The following is a 17640-nucleotide window of genomic DNA, read 5'->3' as shown; positions in this document are numbered from 1 at the left end:
CTTTTGTACAGCAAAGAAAACCATTGACAAAATGAAAAATACAACCTACTGAATGGGAGAAAATATTTATAAATGATATGACAAATAAGGGGTTAATATCCAAAACATATTTATCAGCTCATACAACTCAATATCAAAAAACCCCAAACAACCCAATTTAAAAATGAGTAGAAGGCCTGAATAGATATTTTTCCAGGGAAGAAATACAGATGGCCAACAGCTACATGAAAAGATGCTCAACAATGCAAATTATTAGAGAAATGCAAACCAAAACCATACTGAGATATCACCTTATACCTTTCAAAATGGCTATCATCAAAAAGACATAAATAACAAATGTTGGCAAGGATATGGAAAAAAGGGAACCCTTGTACACTGTTGGTGGGAATATAAATTGATGCAGCCACTGTGGAAAACATTATGGAGGTTTGTCAAAAAACTAAAAATATAATTACCATGTAATCTAGCAATTCTACTCCTGGGTATATATCCAGAAAAAAAGAAAATACTAATTCAAAAAGATACATGCATCCCAATGTTCATAGCAGCATTATTTACAATAGCCAAGATATGGAAACAACCTAAGTGTTCATAAACAGATAAATGTTTAAAGAAGATGTGGGATATGTGTGTGTGTGTGTGTGTGTATACACACACACACACATTGAGTTGGCCAAAAAGTTCATTGGGGTTTTTCTGTAAGATGTGTGTGTCTATATATATATATATATATATATATATATATATATGCATACATACATACATACACACACACATACCACATACATACATGCATACACACACACACACACACACACACACAATGGAATGCTACTCGGCTATAAAAAAGAATGCAATTTTGCCATTTGCAAAAACACAGATGGACCTGGAGGTTATTATGCTAAAGTGAAATAAGTCAGACATAGACAAATATTGTATGTTATCACTTATATGTGGAATGTAAAAAATAAAACGAACAAATGGATATAACAAAACAGAAATAGATGCACAGATATAGAGCACAAACTAGTGGTTACCAGTGGGGAGAGGGAAGGGGGGAGGGGCAAGATAGGGTAGGGAATTAAGAGGTACAAACTACTATATATAAGATAAATAAGCTACAAGGATATATTGTACAACACAGGGAATATAGCCAACATTTTATAATAACTTTAAATGAAGTATAATCTATAAAAATTTTGAATTACTTTGTTCTACATCTAAAGCTAATGTAATGTTGTAAATCAACTATAACTCAATAAAAATAAATTACAATACAAATAAAACATAAAAAAGGACATATAATGGCTGAGTGGATAAAAAAACAAGATCCAGTGATATGCTTCCTTTAGTTTTAAAGACACAAACAGAGTGGGAGAAGGAATGGAGAAAGGTATTTCAAGTAAATGGAAACCAAAAAAAGCAGAGGTAGCTATACTTATATTAGACAAAATAGACTTTAAATTAAAAATGGTAAAAAGATACAAAGAAGGTTATTCTATAATGATAAACTACCAAGACTGAAACAGGAAGAAATAGATAATCTGAACAGACCAAATACTCGTAAGGAATTGAATCAGTAATAAAAACATCTTCCAATGAAAAACGCCCAGGGCCATTTGGCTTCACTGGTGAATTTTACTAAACATTTAAAGAAGAATTAATGTTAATTCTTCTCAAACTCTTTCAAAAAATTCAAGAGGAAGGAACTCTTTTTACAAACTCTTGTTACGAGGCCAGCATTACCCTGATACCAAAGCCAGAAAAAGACACTACAAGAAGAGAAAACTACAGGCCAATATCCCAGATGAATATAGATGCAATAAAACACAGCAAATCAAGCTCAGGAGCACATGAATAAGGATAATTCACCATGGTCAAGTGGGATTTATCCCTGGGATGCAAGGATGGTTCAACATATACAAATCAATTAATGTGATACATCACATTAATAAAATAAAAGAAAAAAATCATATCTTCATCTCAGTAGATGCCAAAAAAAAAAGAATTTGACAAAATTCAACATCAGTTTGTGCTAAAAACTCTTAACAAATTAGGTATTGAAAGAATGTATATCAACATAATAAAGGCCATATATGACAGGCCCACAAGCTAACATCATACAAAAGAAAAGTTTGAAAGCTTTTCCTCTAAGATCAGGAACAAGACAAGTATATGCACTCTTACCACTCCTTTTCAACATCATACGTGAGAAAGAGAAATAAAAGGCATCAGAATTTAAAAGGAAGTAAAATTGCCTCTATTTGCAGATTAAATAATTTTATATATAGAAAATCCTAAATATGCCACCCCAAACAGTTTAGGTCTAATAAACACATTCAGTCAAGTTACAGGAAACACAATTAATATACAAAAAATCAGTAACATTTCTATACACTTACAATGAATTATCTTAAAATGAAATAAAATAATCCCATTTACAGTAGCATCAGAAGCAATAAAATTAGGAGTAAATGAAACCAAGGAGGTAAAAGATCTCTACTTTGAAAACTACAAGACAGTGATGAAAGAAAACAAATAAATGGAAAAGTATCCCATGTTTATGGATTGGAAGAATTAATATTGTTAATATGTCAATACTACTAAAAGCCATCTATATATTCAATGCAAGCCCTATCAAGATTACAATGGCAATTTCTACAGAAGTAGAAGAAAAATGATCCTAAAATTTATATGGAACAAAAAAGGCCCTGAATAACCAAAGCAATCCTAATGAAGAAGAACAAAAATATCATGAGGAAGAACAACAAAAGGCATTACACTTCCTGATTTCAAACTATTCTATAAAGCTATAGTAATCAAAACAGTATGGTTCTGGCATTAAAACAGACACATAGGCCAATGGAACCAATTCAAGAGCCCAGAGATAAATCCAAGCATATACGGGCAACTAATATTTGATGAAGGAACCAAGAATACTCAATGGAGAGAAGACAGTCTCTTCAATAAATGGTCCTGGGAAAATTGGATATCCACATGTAGTAGAAAGATACTAGGCTCCTATCCTACTCAACTCACAAAAATTAACTAAAAACTGGAATAAAAACTTAAATGTAAGACCAGAAACCATAAAACACCTAGGAGAAAACAGGAAAAAAACTCCCTGACATGTCTTGGCGATGATTTTTTTGGATATGACAATTAAAACATAAGCAAAAAAAATAAAAAATAAATAAGTGGGACTATGTCAAACTAAAAGCTTCTGCACAGCAAAAGAAATAATCAGTAAAATGAAAAGACAACTTATGGAATGGGAAAAAATGTTTGTAAACCAAATATTCAATAAGGAGTTAATATCTAAAATATACAGGATACTCACACAATTCAATAGCAAAAAACCAAATAACCCAATTAAAAAATGGGCAAAGGACCTGCATAGACACTTTTCCAAAGAAGATATATGAAGGCCAACAGATGCATGGAAAGATGCTGAATATCATTAATTATTAGGGAAATGCAAATCAAAACCACAGTAAAATACCTGGTAGAATGGCTAGCATAAAAGAGACAAGATATAACAAATGCTGACAAGAATATGGAGAAAAGGAAACACTTATATACTATTGGTGGGATTGTAAATTGGTAAAGCCATTATAGAAAATGGTATGGAGCTTCCTCAAATATTAAAACTAGAACTACACATGATTCAGCAATCGCACTCTTGGGAATATATTCAGAGGAAATTAAATCAGTATGTTGAAGAGATATTTGTGCCCTATGTTCATAGCAGCATTATTTATAATAGCCAACATATGGAAACAACCAAAGTGTCCACTGACAGATGAATGGATAAAGAAGTTGTGATATATATATATATATATATATATATATATAATGGAATATATATATATTGTGTATATATATATATATATATATATATATAATGGAATATTATTCAGCCATAAAAATGAGAAAATCCTGACATTTGTTACAACATGGATGGATTTTTGAGGGCATTATATTAAGTGAGATAAGTCAGACAGAAAAAGACAAATACTGAATTATTTCACTTATATCTGAAATCTAAAACAAACCAAACTCATAGAAAAAGTGATCAGATTTGTGGTTATCAAGGACAGGGAGTGGTGGGAGGGGACATTGGATAAAGGTGGTCAAAAGGTACAAATTTCAGTTATCAGAGAAACAAGTACTGGGACTGTAACATACAACATGATGGCTATTCTTAACACTGCTCTATGATATATACAAAAGTTAAGAGAGTAAATCATAAGAGTTCTTATCACAAGAAAAAGATTTTTTCTTTTTCTTTTATTTTGTATCTATATGAGATGATAGATATTAACTAAACTTGCAATCATTTCATGATATATGAGGACAAATCATTATGCTGTACATCTTAAACTTGTATAATGCTGTCAATTATATGTGAATAAAACTGGAAAAAATGAAAAATAAAGGGGGAAAAAAGGCCTTATTCAAGATCCTTCAGCTAAGAGGAGGTAGAGACAAGACTTTACTCAAATCTTTTGTTTTTTTCTGTCATGTGACAATGCCTTTTTTAAAGGAAGAAATTTTCCTCTGAGCTATCATGGTTGAGTTGTATGGAATGGAGTAAAGGCCACAGAAACTTTTTCACACTCTTCTCCTGGGAGCTCTGGGCTCCCTTGAGGAACTTTCAGGGGCCAGCAGGAGATGATGAGCTGGAGAGCCTTCGAGCATTCCCACTGATCAGGGAAGATCTAGTTTCAGCTCTTTTACACTTGCACTTTTATGAAATAGTATTTTAGATACAATATTCTCCAGCTTAAAAACCACTGCTAAAGCAAACAAGCCACAAAACAAAGCAAAACAAAAAAACCCAGAATGAAAAAACTCCTAGTTCTATTCCAAACCTCAGACAAGGTAAATAATTTTCCACAAATCACACAGCTCATAGATGTACAGAACCAGAAAGACCATAACCCAGTTCTCCCAAGTTGCATCCCAGGGCTCTTTCTACCATCATGATAAATGTTACCTTCCTGAATAAAAAAGTCATTTAAAAGCCCATTACAAAAATGATAAACTGGGAGCCAGAAACAAAATCTTAAGGAAAAAAGTAGGCCAAGTGCTGTATTGAGGTCTGAGAAGGCCATTTTTTGCTTACTCAGGCACTGATTCAATTGTTCATTTTGGCATGATTTGAGCTTTCTTCTTTCTATGTCCAGGTACAACTCTTTTTCTGGAAATTCAGTATGGACAATTATCTACTTGGGGAAATAAATAAGACTCTTTTTAATGGTATTCCTTGCTCTGCTTTGAAGAAGGATAAATCAGAACTTGCTCTCAAAACACCTTACCAAAAGTGAAAAATATATTTTAATATTCACACTCAGCCCTGGGTAAATGAAAACTAAAACATACACATGTTAAGCATGGAAAACATAAATGATCAAAATGTTAGTAATGATATAATGTAATAAACACTTAATTTACCAGAATACTCAGGTAATGGAATGGGCGTGTGAATATAGTTTTCTAGTCAACTTGAACAAGCAAAAAATGATTGTTTTAGCCCTCACAAATTTTTTAATGTAATTTTATTTACTCTTAAAAAATAGCTATAATACTCTTAATGTACGTTGTTTGATAATTTAGAATATTATAGTGCTTCTGGACCATCATTCTGAATATGAATTCTCATTGAGTTCAATAAGGTGAAGGAAACTGGGTTTAAGGAAGCTTACCCCCAAAGGCTTTTTTATTTTAAAAATTCATAAGTTTTTCTCTTTAAAAACTTCAACTACTTCTCTTTCTAGCCATGACAAAATAACTAGTGCTTGAAATGCTTGTCCACTGTAAATAACTAGAACACTGGACAAAATGTACTGAACAACAGTTTTCAGACACTGGCTAACAGGTATAGCAGGACTGTGCCCCTCAAGAAAAGGAAAACAGATGAGATTATCCCTACAATTGTCCTAGATTTCTGCCAAGTTATTCTTTCCCTATGGTGACAAAAGGAAGGTAAACTTAAAACAGAGCACAGATATGTCACTGAGTTGTGGCGTCAGAGATCAGAGCTCAGGGAGGCTGAAGCAGTTAGAATTTGTGGGTCAGCATACAGGAGAGGGTTATCTAGGGTAAAAAGCTCCAGAAATCTCCATAGGAATCCACTGTGCCTTTACTTGACTACTAAAGTGAATGTCATATGATACAATACTACACGAATAAGCAAAGAACTACAAGCACTGTAAAACAAATAATTCTCAGTCCTCAAACAAGGCTGGGAAATGTTCAGCCTCTGAATAGCTTAGTACACAGTTTCTCTTTGAACACCTGAAACATTCAGTAGTGAACCCAGAAGGATTGAGACAGGAAGGAAGGGGACAGGGCACAACCATTAAAAGAATGACAAAACCATTAAGAAGAACAGGATGCCACAAAAACTGGTTAGGACCTACTTGGCCCAAGATGGTGGAAGATTTGACTTCCAGTTGACCTTGAGTCTCATTATATGCTCCTTGTAGTATATTAGCATATGTTACATGACACACACACAGGTGCCAGGAGAGTTCCCAGGCTCACCACAAAAGGCCAAAAATGTGGGTGGTGCCCCAAATCCTGGGAATCCCCACCCCCTTCTCCAAGATAGTTAGAATATTGCTCCTACTCATTAGCCTATGAAATTACCCAGCCTATAAAAACTAACCACCCCTGCACCCCACCACCTCTCACCTTCTGAGATGGCCCACACTCTGTCTATGGAGTGAGCATCTCCCTAAATAAATCTGCCTTCACTTTACTATGATGCACTCTTCAATTCTTTCCTGTGCAAAGCCAAGGACCCTCAGTTTTCAGCCAATCCCAGGGACTCACCTGAGACCTAGGACATGACCATCCTCTCACACCCCATTTTTCCTGCAACAGGATCATTCCTTAAAAGCAGGGCTAAGCCCCCTAGAGCAAAGGTTGCTCTAGACATCCCCTAACAAAACTTAAAAACAAGCTTCAGAAGGATCAAGCTGATCAATGTAACTGAACTGCCTATTAAACACTCTTAATCCAAACTCTTAAAAAGAAGAAAACAAAAAAGAAAACATATGCAACAAAGTAACATTTCCAATGCCCAGCTTTCAATCTAAGTTCACCTGCCATAAAACGAAGCAAAGAAATATGACCCATAACCAGAAGAAAAATCAGTGAGCTGAAATAACAAAGACATTGTTATTAGCAAAAAATGACTTAAAAATAGCTATTATTAATATGTTCATGGATTTAAGGGAAAGCTGTGAACATAATGAGAGAAATGGAAGATTTAAAAACAGGAAATTTTAGAAATCAAAAATAACTTTGTCTTTGTTGAAAAATTCATCAAATGAGCATACCAAAAAATTAAGCATTGTAGAAGAAAACATCCGTGAACTTGAATATATAGCAATAGAAACTATTCAAACTTAAGCATACAGCAAAAAAAAAAAAAAAGAGTGAAAAAATCTGAACAGAGCCTAATGATCTCTGGGACAACGTGAAGACATCTAACATATATGAAGTGGAATCGCAGAAAGGAGGTTGGAATATGCAGAAAAAATAAGTAATGATTCCAAATTTTACAAATATGGTGAAAATTATAAATGTGTAGATCCAGGAAGCTCCAGTGAATTCCAGGCAAGATAATAATAAAAAATACACAACAGAACATGATAAAATAACTAGAAAAAAATCAATAAGAATAGTTTTAAAAGAAAGATATACAATGGAACAAGCTTCCACACTCTAATAATAACTGCTGACTTCTCATTAGAAATAATGCAGACTGGAAGACAATACAATGAAAGTTCTGAAAGAAAAAACCCTGAGAACCTAGAATTTTACTTACAGCAAAAATATCCATTAGAAACAAAGGTGAAATAAAAATATTTCAGATAAACAAAATCTGAGCGAATTTAATTGCCAGCTGCTCTAAACTATGAAAATATGTTAAATTTTCAAGTGGAAGAAAAGATAAAATGGGAATTTGGATCTAAAAAAAAGAAATTAAGAACCCTGGAAATGGTGAATATTTGAGGTAACAAAAATGACATTTTTTGTTTTTAATTTAAAAAATTGACTATTTAGACTAATGATATTTTGTGGGATTTTATAGCATATGTAAAAGCAAAATGTATGACAATAGCACAAAGAATTGAAACTCTTGTTCGTTATGTGAATGTAAAATGGTACAACAACGATCTTATAAACATACTCTTACTGTATAACTCAAGAAGTTTGCTCTTCATTATTTACACAGGAGAAATGAAGCGTGTACCTCACAGCGACTTTAACACAGATGTTCATAGATGCCATCTTCATTTAGGATAAACATTCATAGTGGCCACACACTGGAACTGAACCAAAGGTATATAAACTGGTGAATGATGAACAAATTGTGTTTTATTCATCCAATAGAATACTACTCAGGGCTAAAGGAATGAACTGTTGATGCATGCAACAACATAGGTGAATCTCTAAAATAGTATGCTGAGTAAAATAAGCTAGACAGAAAAAATATATACTCTAAATTTTATTTGTATGATATTTTAGAGTAGACAAAACTAATATATCAACAAGAAAAGAGATCAAATGTTGCATGAGGTCAGAGTTGGTAGAACGTTACCTGCAAGTGGAACATAGAAGAACTTTTGGGATGATGAAAATACTGTACATCTTGATTGTTGTAGTGGTTAAATGGGTTATTAATTTGTCAAAACTCATTTAATCGTGTAGTTAAAATGAGCTCCTTTTATAGCATGAAAATTATAACCAATATTTAAAAATAAAACTAATAAATAATGGAAGACTTGAATATTTCTATTTAATGAACAATTTTCTTTAGAACAAGTTAATATAAAATAATTGATACAGGAGCTTTACATAATTTACATAATAGCTTTAAAATAATTTATACAGGTTAAATGAGAAACTCTGTGCTCCTACAGTATTCTTACTTTTTCATTAATGAATTTAATGTCTAAAATAGCACATATTTTGACCTGGTTGCATGCCTCTGATTTTCTCATTTGATGGATGATTTTCTGATTAATAAAGTCACATTTAAATCAAAGAAAACTAGAAAATAAATTTCATCATTCCATTTTCCCTCCTTGAGTGACACTGATTTCATTCATTCATTCTTTGAATAAGATAGCACAACATAGGCTATGGAATCAGGAAATTTGGCCTCTAATCCTGGCTAATTATTGTATTAAATTATTGTATGGTTTTGGGCACCTCAATCTTATTATTTTTTTGTTGTTATTACAGACTGTGTAGTCAATAAGTAGCAATATTAATATGCAATAAAGAAAAAGCACAGTCCCTGTCTTTAAGAAACTTGCACTTGGTGAAGAGAGGTAAACAAGTAATTGTGACATACTTTTGTCATTGGTGGGATGGAGGAATGTATATGTGCAGTGGATGTCCAGTGAAGGGCCACTGAAGTGTGCTGAAGCTATTTGGAGGAGGTGTCAGACAAGAAGTTCATATTTGGACTCAGAGTTGAAGAACTGTTAGGAATTTACCTAGTTGACCAGCGCCATTTTAGGTATAGTAAACCAAAGTGCAAATGTAACAAGGCTTATGAAAGGTAGTGTTTTTAAAAAATATTGTAGGGGTATAACATTTAAGGGTTGTAGGTTGGAGCCATGGGAAGTGAAGCAGGACAAGTAAATACACACCAGCTCATGGATGGCACTGCATCCCATCTATTTGAGAACTCTATCAGATTGGATGCTGATTAATGGAAGTTTTGTCTTGTTTATCTGGATGTAGAGATCACCAAATGAGTTGCAATGCTTACCAACACACTAGGATGTGCTTCCTTTGTGTAAATCTAACAGTGCTAGTAAAGAGTTTCTGTTACATTGTTTAAAGTTATAGTTAAGTTTTGTGATTTATTTTAAATGGTGTTAATATTTTATCAGCATATCTACTTTTCCTTTAAACGTGTGGTTTTTAGAATTTCTATATCAGCTGATTCCATTTTCCCCTCCATTGAGAATACAGTTCGCCATTTTGAAATGATGGTTGATGGAAGACGATGTAATTTTGTAAATTGAAATATAATTTATAAATAACCATTGTATTTAATAAAATGAAGTTCGCATTTAAAGTGGCTTTAAAGCCTTACCTACTTCCAATTTTTTTTCCCAAACATTTTGGAGCTCAGTGGACAATACAAGAAGATTGAATTAAGCCCATTTAATCTTCTGTCCCAAACGAAAAAAAAAGGCTCGAAACATTGTTTTCAGTCGAACTCAGGAGGCTAAGAATTTACTGATCAGGGCTATATGTAGAGACAAATAATGTTTATCAATCAAAGTTTAGTTCATAAAATAGAACACTGTTGTATTTCAAATAGTAAGGGATATAATATAGGGTATTAGAAACTTACAAAATTGTTGGAAAAGTTGGAGGAATGTGAGTCAGGGATTAGTGATTAACTCAACCGTAGAGGTTAAGGATATACCACCAGAGCTGCAATTCAGGAGTCAGGAAGATGCTGCAGCCCTCCCACCGCACTGCCACAACTGTCACTCGACTGAGGTAACGCCAATGACCTGACCCTGGGAAGCTGAGTCTAGCCTCCACAACCGCTGTTGTCGCCATGACCATGATCGCCAGCACTAGTTAACAAGAACTGCTCTCAATTTCTCTTCTACCTTTCAGATCTCATGAGAGCCCATCTAAGTAACAGAAATTAATTTGCATTTATAGCTCCAGCTATAAGAGTGTCTGAGGAATGAGGATTGTAGTGTTCTTTCCCCTAGGGCAAAGCTCATGAAAAAGAAAGGACAGAAGTGGATGCCAAGGACCTATTTGACTACTGCCAACATGTCTTTCAATCTCAGAATTGGGTCTCATTCAAATTTTGCCTCATGAGAAAATGTGACAATTTAAAATTACAACAGAACGTACTATAAAGAAGCATGGTGTTAGAGGTGGACATCCTATAAAAAGAACCAGAAAGTAAGCAACTTGAGGGCAAGATTAATATTTCATTAATTTTAAAAATATTCTCTCTAGCACAGTACCTGATGTAAGATGGGCACTCAATAGATTACTGAATAAATGAGTTGAATGAAATACATTATCCCTACATAACTAACCGGGGTTGCTCATTCATCCATTAACATTAGAATTTCAACTGCTCTAGTTGAAGTTAATAAACTTATTTTTGCCACTTTCCCTCCCATATGTATGTGCATGTGTGTATACATACATATATATATGTGTGTGTGTATATGTATCAGCATTTATCTCCTTAGAATAGTCACCTACATAAATAAATTTCAATTATCATATTCAGGAAATTAAATTTTGATATAGCACTCTTATCTAATATACAGTCCATATTCAGATTTCACCTTTGGTTAAAAAATCTAGGATCCAATCAAGAATCATATATCGTATTTAGTTATAATTTCTCTTTAATCTCTTTTAAACTAGAAGAGCTCCCTAGTCTTTATTTATCCACTATTTATTTTCATCTTTCAAATACTGACACTCTTTTGAGTCCAGGCCAGTTGTTTTGCAGCATGTCCTTCAGTTTGCATTAGTCTGATTGTTTTTTCATAATGAGAGTCCGGCTTACATTTGGTTTGCGTTTTGTTCAGGAGCTACTATGTAGGTGACGCTGTGTCCTCAGAGCATGACATCGAAAGGCACCTTATGTCAGTTTGTCCCATTATTGGTGATGTTATATTTGATCATTCAGTTAATTTATTTATTACTAGTAAATTTATTTTGAGGTTTGCATGTTGTACTCTCCGTGTATGGAGTGTCTCCTAGTGTCTGGGTACTTTATGTGTACAAAGGCATAAGGTTTTAATTACTTCTCAGCAATATCCGGACGTAAAGGAAGAATTTTCCTCTGCGGCTATATTTTCTAGGGAGCTGTCACCCAGTAATTGCACTAGTATAGCTATTATAAATGCAATAGTTAGGAAATTGAGTAAAGCAGAAAACACTACTAGGTCTGAGTATAAACTTATGGACAATGCAAAGGAAATCCTTGCTGTAAAGAGGATCTCATGTAAACGTGGGCCTTCCTGCCAGCTTGTTTCTTGACTTTGGGTTCTGCTGCTTGCCTTGATAGTTAACTTGAAGTGCTGACTTGCACAGAACTTTTAGACCCTGGCCAGGAAATAGCCAAGGTCTGTAGCACTTTCTACCCATGGGACTTTTCTCTAGCTACTCAGATCACGTTTATCCAGAAGTCAGCTTGGATTACTACTTTTTTCTTTGTTTGAACATCTTTGGAAAAACAGAAGCTCTCTTCAAAAGTAGGAAAAAAGATAATTCTTTGAGATTAACCATTAGACATGTAACTCAGAAAATTAGAAACATTTGTGGAACTAGTCCTATCACAAAAGGGAATTTCACATTAAGAGAAGTATAGAAATTCTTCTGTTTTGGAGACACTGTACAGATTTTCCTGACGGTGTTTGCAGAATAGCTTTGGTTAAAAACACAGCTTGTGGCCTTCCCTGGTGACGCAGTTGTTGAGAGTCTGCCTCCGATGCAGGGGACACGGGTTCGTGCCCCGGTCCGGGAGGATCCCACATGCCGCTGAGCGGCTAGGCCCGTGAGCCATGGCCGCTGAGCCGTCCGGAGCCTGTGCTCCGCAGCGGGAGACGCCACAACAGTAAGAGGCCCGCGTACCACAAAAAAAAAAACAACAAAAAAACACAGCTTGTGAGACCAGCAGACTACATAGCAATTTCTGGCTCTCTATCTTCTACCTGCAAGTCTGAACTTCCTCATCTATAAAACAGAGGTAATATATACTTTCCTCACGGATTATGAGGATTAATTAGACAATGTCCTAAAGTATGAAGAGCACTTCTAACCATACTCAATGCCAAGCATGTAGATGCCAAGACTGGATTTTATTATCATAATCACCTTCAATTTAGATAATATTTCACAAGGACATGATGGAGGTATATCCAAACTTTGATAACTCAAGCTTCTCCTATTTGAAATGCTACTAGTGATATTTAGCATTATAAAAACCCATGGTTTTAGGGGAGCACAGTGTGATTGTTCAGGGGAAAGGGAGTGAGTTTGGAGTCTGATGATTTTAGGTACAACCTAAACTAAGATGTGTTTAGGCATATTACTTAACTCTCAGCCTCAGTTTATTAATCTCTATAATTTGTAGAGTTTCTCTGAAGATTTGAACTATTGCATTGGGAGATAGAGAGGAAAGGCAACTACTGGGGCTCTGGGCTTTCTTCTCCATGTGGAAATAGAACTTCAGACCCTCAAGTCTTCTAACCATTCCTGATCCTTCAGACCCTCAGGTGTGCTGACCATGGGAGAGGATTAGACAGGCTGCTCACCATTTCCCTCCCACACCCAGCCCTGTGCCAGCTTTGGAAACAAAATGACTTAAATAGGATAGCACCCAACAATATCTTTATGTCCCAACTGATCTCCTATGAAATTACTGTTTTCCCTCATGACATTTCAATGATGGAATAAAGTCTGCTAAAATAAGTCTGCTAAAATATATTGCCTTTCCCAGTGGATAAAGATTCATTCAAGTAGTACTCATAAGAAGTAATCAAGAGGAAAATAAGATTTAAAGCTTGTTTCTCTAATTTTCTGGGCTGTGGTCAGCTCCTAGTGGTTCAGTGATCTGATTTGATATGTGTGTGTGTGTGTGTGTGTGTGTGTGTATATATATATATATATACACACACACACACACATGTATATACATGTATACACATACATATACACACACGCATACATATAGGTTCCATTTGTTATTAGTTTTGTGGTTAATATGTTAACTGTATGAATATTTGCATAATATTTCTAGACATTTGAGAGTTTTTGTATATAGAGAATTATATAAGCAATTCCCTAATAAAGTCTCTGTTTGGATTTTACAGATGACTTCGATAAAAATATATCATCTAAATATTTTTAAGCATTCATGTATTGCAAAGGAGTATTCTAGACACTAAGAGGTAAGAAGGAGTATGAGACATGGCCTTTCTTCTCAAGTAGCTTATAACCCAACTGAAAGAGAAAGCAAACACAGGCAAATGGAATGATAACTGAAAATAAAACCTAAAGACTGAGTAAATAGACCAGACCATATTGCTTAAAAGAACAAAAAAGGCAGGTGAGATAACTTACATATAGAATGATTTAAAAGGCTTCATGATTAACAAGAGCTAACATTTATTGAAAGCTTATGATATTCTAGGCACTGTTCTAAGTGCTTTACACATTTTATCTCATATAAACCTTACAATCACCCTAAGAGGAAGGTGCCATCTTTCCCATCTTACACATGAAGAAACTGGAGCACACGTGAAGCAACTTGATCAAGGTCATGCATCTAGTAAGCAGTGGAACCAGGATGGAGGCCAGTTAGACCATGCAGCCCATGTGTTCTTAGTTTTTATGCCAAATACCTCTTGAAGGGGCTGAGTTAAAGCCAAACTTTAGAGGATGAGTGGAGTTGAAATGGAAGACCTTTTGGATAGGTCAGTGAGATCACTGGGGTAGGAAAGTACAAGTTACTTTTCAAAAAAGTGAGTAGTTCCTTTTGAACGCAGTCAAGAGTTCCTGTAAGAGTGATGAACGTAACACTAAGAAGGGCAAAATTGGGGTCCCCTTGTAAAGGAGACCTTATAGATCAGGTTTAAGATAAGGTACTTCAACTCCATGATTACCAGGGAGCCACTAAACATTTTTGGCATGAATTAAGGTTATTGCCTAGACTTATCCATATCCCTCAAGAATCCCAGAGAACTGTGTCTCTCTGTGCAAGATCTGTGGTTTCTCGTAAAACCTGAACCTTACTCCACCCATTCTTCCTTTCACTGACTTTCTTCTTATGCCAGAGGCAGACAGGATCATACCAATGACCTTCACCTTGAACTTCTTGGTTCTTGTCTCCTTGTCCTCCCTTACTTTTCTGTGGCATTCTTTGATACTTGACCATTTCTTCCATCCTAGAAAATTCTTTGCCCTTGGCTCCTGTGCCTGTATAGCTTCTCTTATTTCTGAAGGTGGCTCTGCGTGAGTTTGTGTGTGTCGCTTTTCATATTTGCCAACATCCTGAGTATAGGTTCTGTCTCAGCCCACTTTTCTTCATTTTCTCTCTTTACTCGTATTGCTTGGGGTCTCTTCCACTTCCACAGTAGAATAGGTAACTTTAAATCTAGATTCTGGTGCTTCAGAGCTTCCTGACCAGTAATTCCATCCACTGACCCTACCTAAAAAGGGCCTTCATGTTGTCAAGCCCCAGGATGACTCTTCAGGCCCAGAGGTCTTCAAACTCAGCCTTTATTTTCACTACCCATAGGGGTTTAGCCTACTCTATTTTCTTTTTTATCTGTTCCTTTTCACTCTCTCTTATATGACTTTTCCCCCCACTACCTCAAAGAGTAGTAGCAGATAGGACATGGTCTAGGTTCTTCCCTTTCTAAATGTTTCTGACCACAAGAACACAGGTCTTTTGCATTTTATGGAATTTATAATACAGACACAGCTTGATAGCAAACGTGGAGAAGTAACAGAGGTTAAGAAATCTTTCACACTTTAAAATGTTGTAGCCCACGGTTTATAATTTCCAATTCCTTTATTAAGGTGGTAGCATCTGGAAGCTGGACTCTCTTATCTTTCTCCTCCCATTCACCAATTCTGCCATCCATCCATCATGCAGCTACTATTTGATGTTCCAACACAGAGCCCACACACTCCTACTTCACTGTCTTTATACCAGCTTGTGCTGTACCTCCTTCTAAAATGCCTAGGTAGTTCAAACACTGTTCATTAAATACCTATTATTTATTGAGCACTATACTCCATATGGGTTATAAACACACTGGTACCATTTCCTCATGGAATCTGTAGTACCATTTTTAAATTGAGTGTGTGTGCGTTTGTGTGCATGTTTGCCTGTGTACATAACAGTTTTTCTACTCCCTTCCTGCTCAACTATGATGAAGGATGTGGGTCACATAATAACCACAAGCCTTCCCAGAACCTTCTTCTGTGGCTTAGAAATATACTTTTAAAAGACGTCTTAGAAGATATCTTAATCCATATCTACCACATTTCATCACCTGGCTGCCCAATACACATATCTCCTTCTTCCCATATATACAATTCCAAAGATGCCTCAATTTACCATGATCTTCCTGATTATACAATTTATAGACTAAATAAAACATTCACTCAGAACCAACCCATTTAATATTTAATATTCAACAGTAAAGGAAAAACAAGGCAATGAAAACAGAAATTGCACTTGGGGAGAACCAGTAAGAAAATTACAGCTCTCCACCATGTATTGATCATATCCTGCATCCTCTAGATAGAATAATAAAGTATATTATGGGAGCAGAGACATCCATCGGAAATAAATTGTCAGACCCATTTTGTGGCATTAGAGCACTTTCCTTGGCCAGGAAATCTGATTCCCTGACCCAGGCTGGCTAGGTGGTTTCTCTAGTTGAGTATTCTCTATAGGGCCCTCCTTAATAGAGAACCAGGAATAATTTTGTAGTGTACATATGCGTCTGCATTCTCATAGCTGTTCAGTTCTCGATGGCACAGATATTCATTGTACTTTGTCCTGGTCTTAGCCTGGGTGACCCTGCCAGTCAGTGTGCATCAAAATAAGCCACTACTCTCTAAGCTTGGGATTTTCCCTGATGCTTCAACCCTCTTAAAACCTCTCCCCATTCACTTTAGAAACTCCAATTAATTTGTTAAAAGCCAATTCTAGGGATAGCTGCCTCTCAAGCCATCCACCCCAAAGTCTGTTTACCAGGCTAATTTGTTTGTTTACTTTGAGGGTCAAGCTCACTTCTGCTGGCTTAATTTCAGCTATTTGGGACATGTTCATCCACATTGTGTGTTGTTCTGTGCTTAATAACCCTTGCCTCATGGCAAGGATGAAGAAAAATGGATTGGGAAGAAGCAGATTGGGAAGAAGCAGATGCCTAATTTGCCTTTGTCATATCACCAATTACTGCACTGGAAATTCCACTTCTAGAGCTAGAATAAGGTGGTAGAAGATTATTGCCTAGTCTCTATTTTTTTTTTTTTTTCCAGAGGCAGGGCACATTGTGTAGAAGGGGGAAGATATGTTTAATTTGGGTGTTTTGAATTTGAACCAGTAAGCAAATTTCCAAGAGGAAGCCTTTTGAAAATAGTTTGAAATAAGAAACTAGAATCAAGGTAGGAGATCTGAACTGGAGAGGTAGCTTTGGAATCTAATTTCAACAGTTTTATGGTTGAAATCTGAAATACACTTAAGCTCAGTGAGGGAGTAAATCAACGGAGAGAAAGAATGTTGGAGAATCAAATAAGCCAAGTAAATAGGCATGTACTGTATATACTAAAATGCCATAAAATACTGGTTTTGATTTTTATAATCATCATTATATCTATTAAAATGAGGAAGAAGAAACAGCAGTGGATTAGTTATACGATTGGAGGAGGACAATAAAAGTTAAAAATGCCAAGAGAGGAGAATGTTTCCAGTAAACTCTCTAGTATCAAGTGTGCTCCAGAAAGATCAATGATCCTGACTGACAGAAAGTCATGGGATTTGGCAAACAGGAGAGGTCACTGGCAATGATGGTAGGGGTAAGAGACAGGTTG

This window comes from Tursiops truncatus, chromosome 1, assembly GCF_011762595.2.
Source record: "Tursiops truncatus isolate mTurTru1 chromosome 1, mTurTru1.mat.Y, whole genome shotgun sequence".
Taxonomy (NCBI): domain Eukaryota; kingdom Metazoa; phylum Chordata; class Mammalia; order Artiodactyla; family Delphinidae; genus Tursiops; species Tursiops truncatus.
Note: the sequence above shows the minus strand (reverse complement) of the source record.